Raw genomic sequence first — 6,428 nt, forward strand, 5'->3', positions numbered from 1 at the left:
CTGAGGCAGCCCGGGGAACGAGGCGGCTGCGGGGGTGCTGGCGGGGGCTGCGGCCGGCCCGGAAGGACTCGGAGAGCGTCCGCCGCTTCCTCCGGCCTCCCGGCTCGCCGGCCCTCGCCGCCTCCCTCCGCCGCTTCCCCTTCGGCGAGCTCCCGGAGCTTTACCTGCGGGATGCGCGCGGGGGCCCCGGGGCCCGAATCCGAGAGTTCCCCGAATGGATGAATGGGGAGCGCGACGATCCTAAGAAGGGGGTGGGATTGTGGCCTTTCTTCTCACCTAGGAAGTGAGCTCATTCCTCCGCTCCGTTCCCCCCATCCCTGGTTCACTGGCTGCAGCCAGGTGCGCCCCTCTGGGTCCCCCCTGCCCCGGGGCTCCCGAGGAGAGGCAGGGGAAGGGGAGGGGTGAGTGAGGGTAGCCTCAGGAGACCTGAGAAAGGCAGAATAGGAGGCTCGGAGCTGGCCAGAGAGGTCCAGCTCCTGATGGGAGGGGGCCTGGGGAGCCCCACCCCTCCGGGATCTCTCCCGCTTTGCTCCTGATGGAGCCCCACCCCTCGGGGGGATCTCTCCCGCTTTGCATGGGAGGGGACTGGGGAGCCCCACCCCTCCGGGATCTCTCCCGCTTTGCTCCTGATGGGAGGGGGACTGGGGTTCCCCTCCCCTCCGGGATCTCTCTCGCTTTGCTCCTGATGGGAGGGGACTGGGGCTCCCCTCCCCTCCGGGATCTCTCCCGCTTTGCTCCTGATGGGAGGGGATTGGGGAGCCCCACCCCTTGGGGAATCTCTCCCGCTTTTTCATCGGCTACTGGCATCTGGCCTGCAGCCCCTGCCCACGGCTTTGCCCTCTTCCCAGCCGCAGCGCAACTTGCTTCTGTCTAACTTGAAGATTCGCCTATGGGGAGAGGCCCATTGCCCACCCTTGCCCCTCCTTGCCCCTATCCACCTGCCTCTGCGCCCCTCCCTTCCTGAGTTTCCGGACCCCGGGGGTAGCCAGGCTGGGTTCGCTGAAAAAGCCTGCCCTCCCCTTCCCGCTCTCCTGAAAGGCTCTCTCGGGTTTCTGCTTCGGCCCGGCCCTACTCGCCTCCTAAACGTTGGGTCCCAGCGGAGGAATGGAAGCCTCTTAAGGGCAGGAGCTCCTTGGGGAGGTCTAGAAAGTAGCTAGAAAAGGTTTCCAATTCAGAGCCGGGTCGGGAGCCACTCCTCTGTCCAGCAGCTTCTCCTTCTGAGAGTGGGGGGGCGGGGGCGGGGGTCAGGGCGTCCTCCCCGCACCAGCCTCTGGGGCTGACTTAGGGTCCTGAGATCAGAACTCCTGAAGGGGGAGGAGCCCAGGGACCTCTCCCCTCATTCAGCCCTCCCCAGCCTCCCGGCCAGCTCGTCCAGGCTTCCCTTCCTCCGCCCCATCTTCCTCTTGGCTCCAGAGCCCAGTCTCCTCTGCCCAGAACACGGACCCTGTCCTGCCCTAGAGCCTGAGCAGAGCTGGTGCCCTCCTCTGCCAGCCTTTCCTGCTTCTGCCCCAGCTGCCCTGGGAGCAAAGATGCACTAGGAAAAATGACGAAGAAGTCAGTCTTGTGTCCATCTACAGACACTTCTTGAGCCACTCACTGGAGGAAAGGGGGGAAGGATGGGGAAGGGGCCTTGCTCTGCAGGAGTTACCCCAACCCCATGCCTTCAGAGTCTCCTTACCTTCGGGCCACATCCTGCACACAGTCGGCACTTAATGTTTGTTGAGCTGTAAGGGCCAGCCCAGACCCTGGGCTTTGGGGAACAGAACAAAAAGAACCCTAAGAGCAGCGGTTCTAGAGCACATCAAGCTTGCAAAGTACTTTACCAACCATGATCTCTTTTGCCCCTGGGAGTGTGTGCTGCTGTTACTATCCCTATTTTTCACATGAGCAACTCCCGGCAACCTCTGGGTGATCAGCCCAGTGCCACCGGGCGGAGACAGATGGGAACTCGGGGCTTCTTGGCAGCTCCAGCATTGCCTGTGCTCTAACGCTCCAACATGGAGCCCCATGGGTACACACACAGGAAGCAGCGGGCCGGGTTCCAGGGAGGCTTTCCAGGGCAAGCCTTCCCGGGAGGGGAGGTTCCCCAAAGCGCGGGACAAGCACCTTTCAGGCATAGGAAGCCGAGGCAAGAGGCAGGCAGACGAGCTTGGGACACGCTTGGCTGAGGACCGAGTCCGTGGATTGGCTTTTATTTCCGGGGAAGAAGATGGAGGCTGATTCACGGACTCCGGGCTCCAAACGGGAGATGCTGTATGTCACCATGACTCAGAAGTCTGGGAATTTGGGAGAGATGAGAGGAGCCTTGGACAAAATGGAACAGGGATTGGAGATGGAGCTGGGACTACCCAGAAGGCCCGAGAAGGAAGCCCCGGGGTGTGCCATACCCAGGTCCGGGAGGGGCTCCACCCTGGTGCGGCTTGTAGCTCGCCAGCCACTTTTCGGGCACCCTTTTCCCTGTTTTCAGGGTTGGCCAGGTCAGGGGAAGGACATCCCACTTCCTGCCCAGCGGCACCAGGGCCTTCCAGAGTTACAATATTCCCCTCAGTCTCCTACAAAGAAAGTACACCAAGTGTCAAGGTCTGAGGGCAGGAATTTTTATGGATGAGAAAGCTGTGGCTCTGAATGGTGACCTAGGAAGGACCCAGGCACCCTCCACCCCAGCCCAAGGCCCTCCTCTCCTGCACCCCTGCCACACCCCAGAACAAATGCTGACCCTTAGCACGTGCAGCCCATTGGCCCCCCGGACCACAGGCAGGGACCTCAGAGGCCCCCAAACCACCTCTATCCTCTTACCGAGGAGGAAAGTGCAGGGCGCCCGGGGCAGGTGGTAAGTAAGGGGGCTAGTTTTAATCCCAGGTGCTCTGAGCTTCCAAGGACACGTGCCAGGGCTTGTGCAAAGCATCCCTCTGGCTCTCAGAAGCCCTGGCAGCTGCTCCCCAGCTGAAGAGGCTCCAGGGGCAGCACTTAGCACAGGCACACAGCAAGCACTTCATAAATGCTCATCGATTCTGACTCTGACCATGCACTGTTAGCATGACTGACAGACTGACAGCTGGCGCGCTCTCTGTCTGTCTCTCTGTCTCTTTTTCTTACTTTCTGTCTGTCTCTTTTTCTTACTTTCTGTCTCTGTCTCTCTGTCTCTGTTTTTTATTTTCTGTCTCTCTTTGTCTCTTACTCTGTCTCTCTTTTCTTTCTCTTTGTCTGTCTCTCTCAGTCTCTATGTCTATTTCCAGGTAGATGGATACAGTGATAAAAGGAAAAAGAAAGGAAGAGATTGGCAGATGACAGAGCTGGCTGGCCAGATGTGCGGAGACAGAGAAACTCTCAATGCCAGATCCCAGCAACGTAGAGAATACAAGAGGCAGAACACAGCTCATATTTTTAGAACAGACGTTTTATTTTCCCCAATTACACGTAGAAACTGATTTTAGCCTTTGTTTTTTAAAGTTTTGACCCCAAATTCTCCTCACCCGTCCCTCCTCCCTAGGACGGGAGCAACGTGACCCGGGTTCTACGCGTGCTGTCACACCCAACAGATGTTCTCATTACCCATGTTGTGACAGAAAACAGACCCAAAGGAAAGGAAGCGCGGCCCGCTTCGCTCTGCACTCAGCCCGGCCTCTGGAGGGGCCCGGAATCCCTCTTCCCCGGAATTGTCTCGGATCCTTGTCGTGCCCGGAGGGGCCGAGTCGGGGCTGCTCCCGACACGCTGTAACTGGTCTCCTGGTTGCGGCCCCTTCACTTTGGGTAAGTCTCGGCAGCTTTCGCTGACGCTTCTCCGACCCGACGCTGTCAGTCTCCCTCCACGGCCGGTTCATTCCCCGCCGAGGGGCGTCCCCTCCACTCCCCGTCTGTGCCGCCACAGAAAGAGCCGCTGCGATTGTTTCCGTAGGCGCAGCTCCCGCTCGGTGGCTCCGGGCCACAGGCCGAACGGTGCCACGGAGGCTCCCCCAGTTCTGTCTGATGGCCTTTGGCCGTCCCTGCACCTCGCTCCCAGAAGGGTCGGACGACCTCACATCCGCCATCAGTGCGGGAGCTCACACTCCTCTGAAGACCATAGATTAAAAAAGACGGTGCGAGAGCTGAGGACTGGGGGGGAGGCCTTGCCAGCAAGAAAAAGCCGTTGGAATTCAGTTCGGGGTCGGAGGAATGGGATCTGGGGCTGAGGAAAATGAGGGGGCGGGGCTTGAACTGAGCATGAGGAGGGGGAGATGACTTCCCGGCGCTAAGGGACAACCCCCCAAAGACGCTTCCGCAAGCACCTGGGGCATTTGTTCTCCAAGGGCAGAGTCCAAGGCAGAAAGACTGCGGCCTCAGAGAGCCCGAAGGCTGCTGGTTCCCTCAGCATGAAAGGAGGGAGATTCCCCCACCCCAGGGGCACAGCCCAGAGTCCCAAGGACCTCCAGTGAGGGGCAGCTGGGCCTGCAGAGGGAGGGGAAGGAGGCCTGAGCAGCCTGGAAGGGCTGGAGGGCTGGAGGGGCAGAAGGAGCCTGGAGGGGCTGGAGGGGCTGGAGGGGCTGGAGGGGCTGGAGGGGCTGGAGGGGCTGGAGGGGCAAGAGGGGCTGGAGGGGCAAGAGGGGCTGGAGGGGCAAGAGGGGCTGGAGGGGCTGTAGAAGCTGGAGGGGCTGGAGGGGCTGGAGGGGCTGGAGGGGCTGGAGGGGCTGGAGGGGCTGGAGGGGCTGGAGGGACTGGAGGGGCAGGAGGGGCTGGAGGGGCTGGAGGGGCAGGAGGGGCTGGAGGGGCAGGAGGGGCTGGAGGGGCAGGAGGGGCTGGAGGGGCTGGAGGGGCAGAAGGGGCTGGAGGGGCTGGAGGGGCTGGAGGGGCTGGAGGGGTTGGAGGAGCTGTAGGGGCTGGAGGGGCTGGAGGAGCCTGGAGGGGCCTGGAGGAGCCTGGAGGGACTGGAGGGGCCTGGAGGAGCCTGGAGGGGCCTGGAGGAAGCTGGAGGAAGCTGGAGGGGCTGGAGGGGCTGGAGGGGCTGGAGGGGCTGGAAGGGCTGGAGGGGCTGGAGGAACTGGAGGAACTGTAGGGGCTCGAGGGGCTCGAGGGGCTGGAGGAGCTTGGAGGGGCCTGGAGGGGCCTGGAGGGGCCTGGAGGAAGCTGGAGGAAGCTGGAGGGGCTGGAGGGGCTGGAGGAGCTGGAGGAACTGTAGGGGCTCGAGGGGCTCGAGGGGCTGGAGGAGCCTGGAGGGGCCTGGAGGAGCCTGGAGGGACTGGAGGGGCCTGAAGGGGCCTGGAGGAGTCTGGAGGGGCCTGGAGGAAGCTGGAGGGGCCTGGAGGAAGCTGGAGGGGCCTGGAGGAAGCTGGAGGGGCTGGAGGGGCTGGAGGGGCTGGAAGGGCTGGAGGGGCTGGAGGGGCCTGAAGGGGCTGGAGGAGCCTGAAGGGACCTGGAGGACCCTGGAGGAGCCTGGAGGAGCTGGAGGAGCTGGAAGGGCTGGAAGGGCTGGAAGGGCTGGAAGGGCTGGAGGGGCTGGAGGGGCTGGAGGGGCTGGAGGAGCTGAAAAAGCTGGAGGGGCTGGAAGGGCTGGAAGGACTGAAGGGGCTGGAGGGGCTGGAGGAGGCTGGAGGGGCCTGGAGGGGCCTGGAGGATCCCAGGATCCCCAGGGGCTTTTCATGCGGGAACATTTTCTACTTATCCCAGAGTTTCTTGAATGGGGAGAGAAGGGACACCCGTCTAACTGGGCAGGGTCTGCAGGGGCCGGGGAGATAGGTTAACTGCTTGGTTCCAAGAGCTCCCTCCGAATGTCTCCAAATCCAAAGGTTCTGTCCTTCAGCCTCTGCCTCTGCTTTCTTCAGCTTCCAGACAGCACAAAGATGGAATGAATCTCTTGTCTCCTTCACCTGGGGCTTGGCAGCTTTCTGGCGAGTCTTTCAGACCAGCTTGGTCTCAGTCGGGGAAGTGCAGAGCCCGGCCACCACAGTTCTGTGAGATGAAGATGAATCTGGTTGTGCCTCTGAGAGAGCCTTCTCAATCTCCTGCTCAGCTCTCCATCGTAGCTTCTTCCGCTCAAAACTCTTCTTCCGCCACCAGCCAGCCAAGTGGAAAATATCCGAATGACTCACTCTTCACTGGCTTATATATGACTCTTCTGAGAGAGCGGGATTATGGGTTTTCTCCCACAGTGCTCTCTGGCCCTAAGAGCTTCAAGGGAGGTGTGAATTCGGATCTCATACTAAACCCTGAAATTTCCCAAAGGTGTGAACTCCAATGAGTAAAGGTGCAAACACAAGCCTTGTATCAATTAGTTCTACTTAGTACCTTGTTTCAGGTTCTGCCCAAAACATCTTCTTGTAAGATCAGATCAATAACCTATTAACTCTAATGAGTTAGCAGTTTGTAAAGATTCCAACACTGGGGGGGGGGAGGGAGGGGGACAGGGGCAGCCCAGGGAGCGGAGTGCCAGGAGAAAAGGTCTCAAGCTCTTCCTT

Source organism: Antechinus flavipes, chromosome 3, assembly GCF_016432865.1.
Source record: "Antechinus flavipes isolate AdamAnt ecotype Samford, QLD, Australia chromosome 3, AdamAnt_v2, whole genome shotgun sequence".
Lineage (NCBI taxonomy): Eukaryota > Metazoa > Chordata > Mammalia > Dasyuromorphia > Dasyuridae > Antechinus > Antechinus flavipes.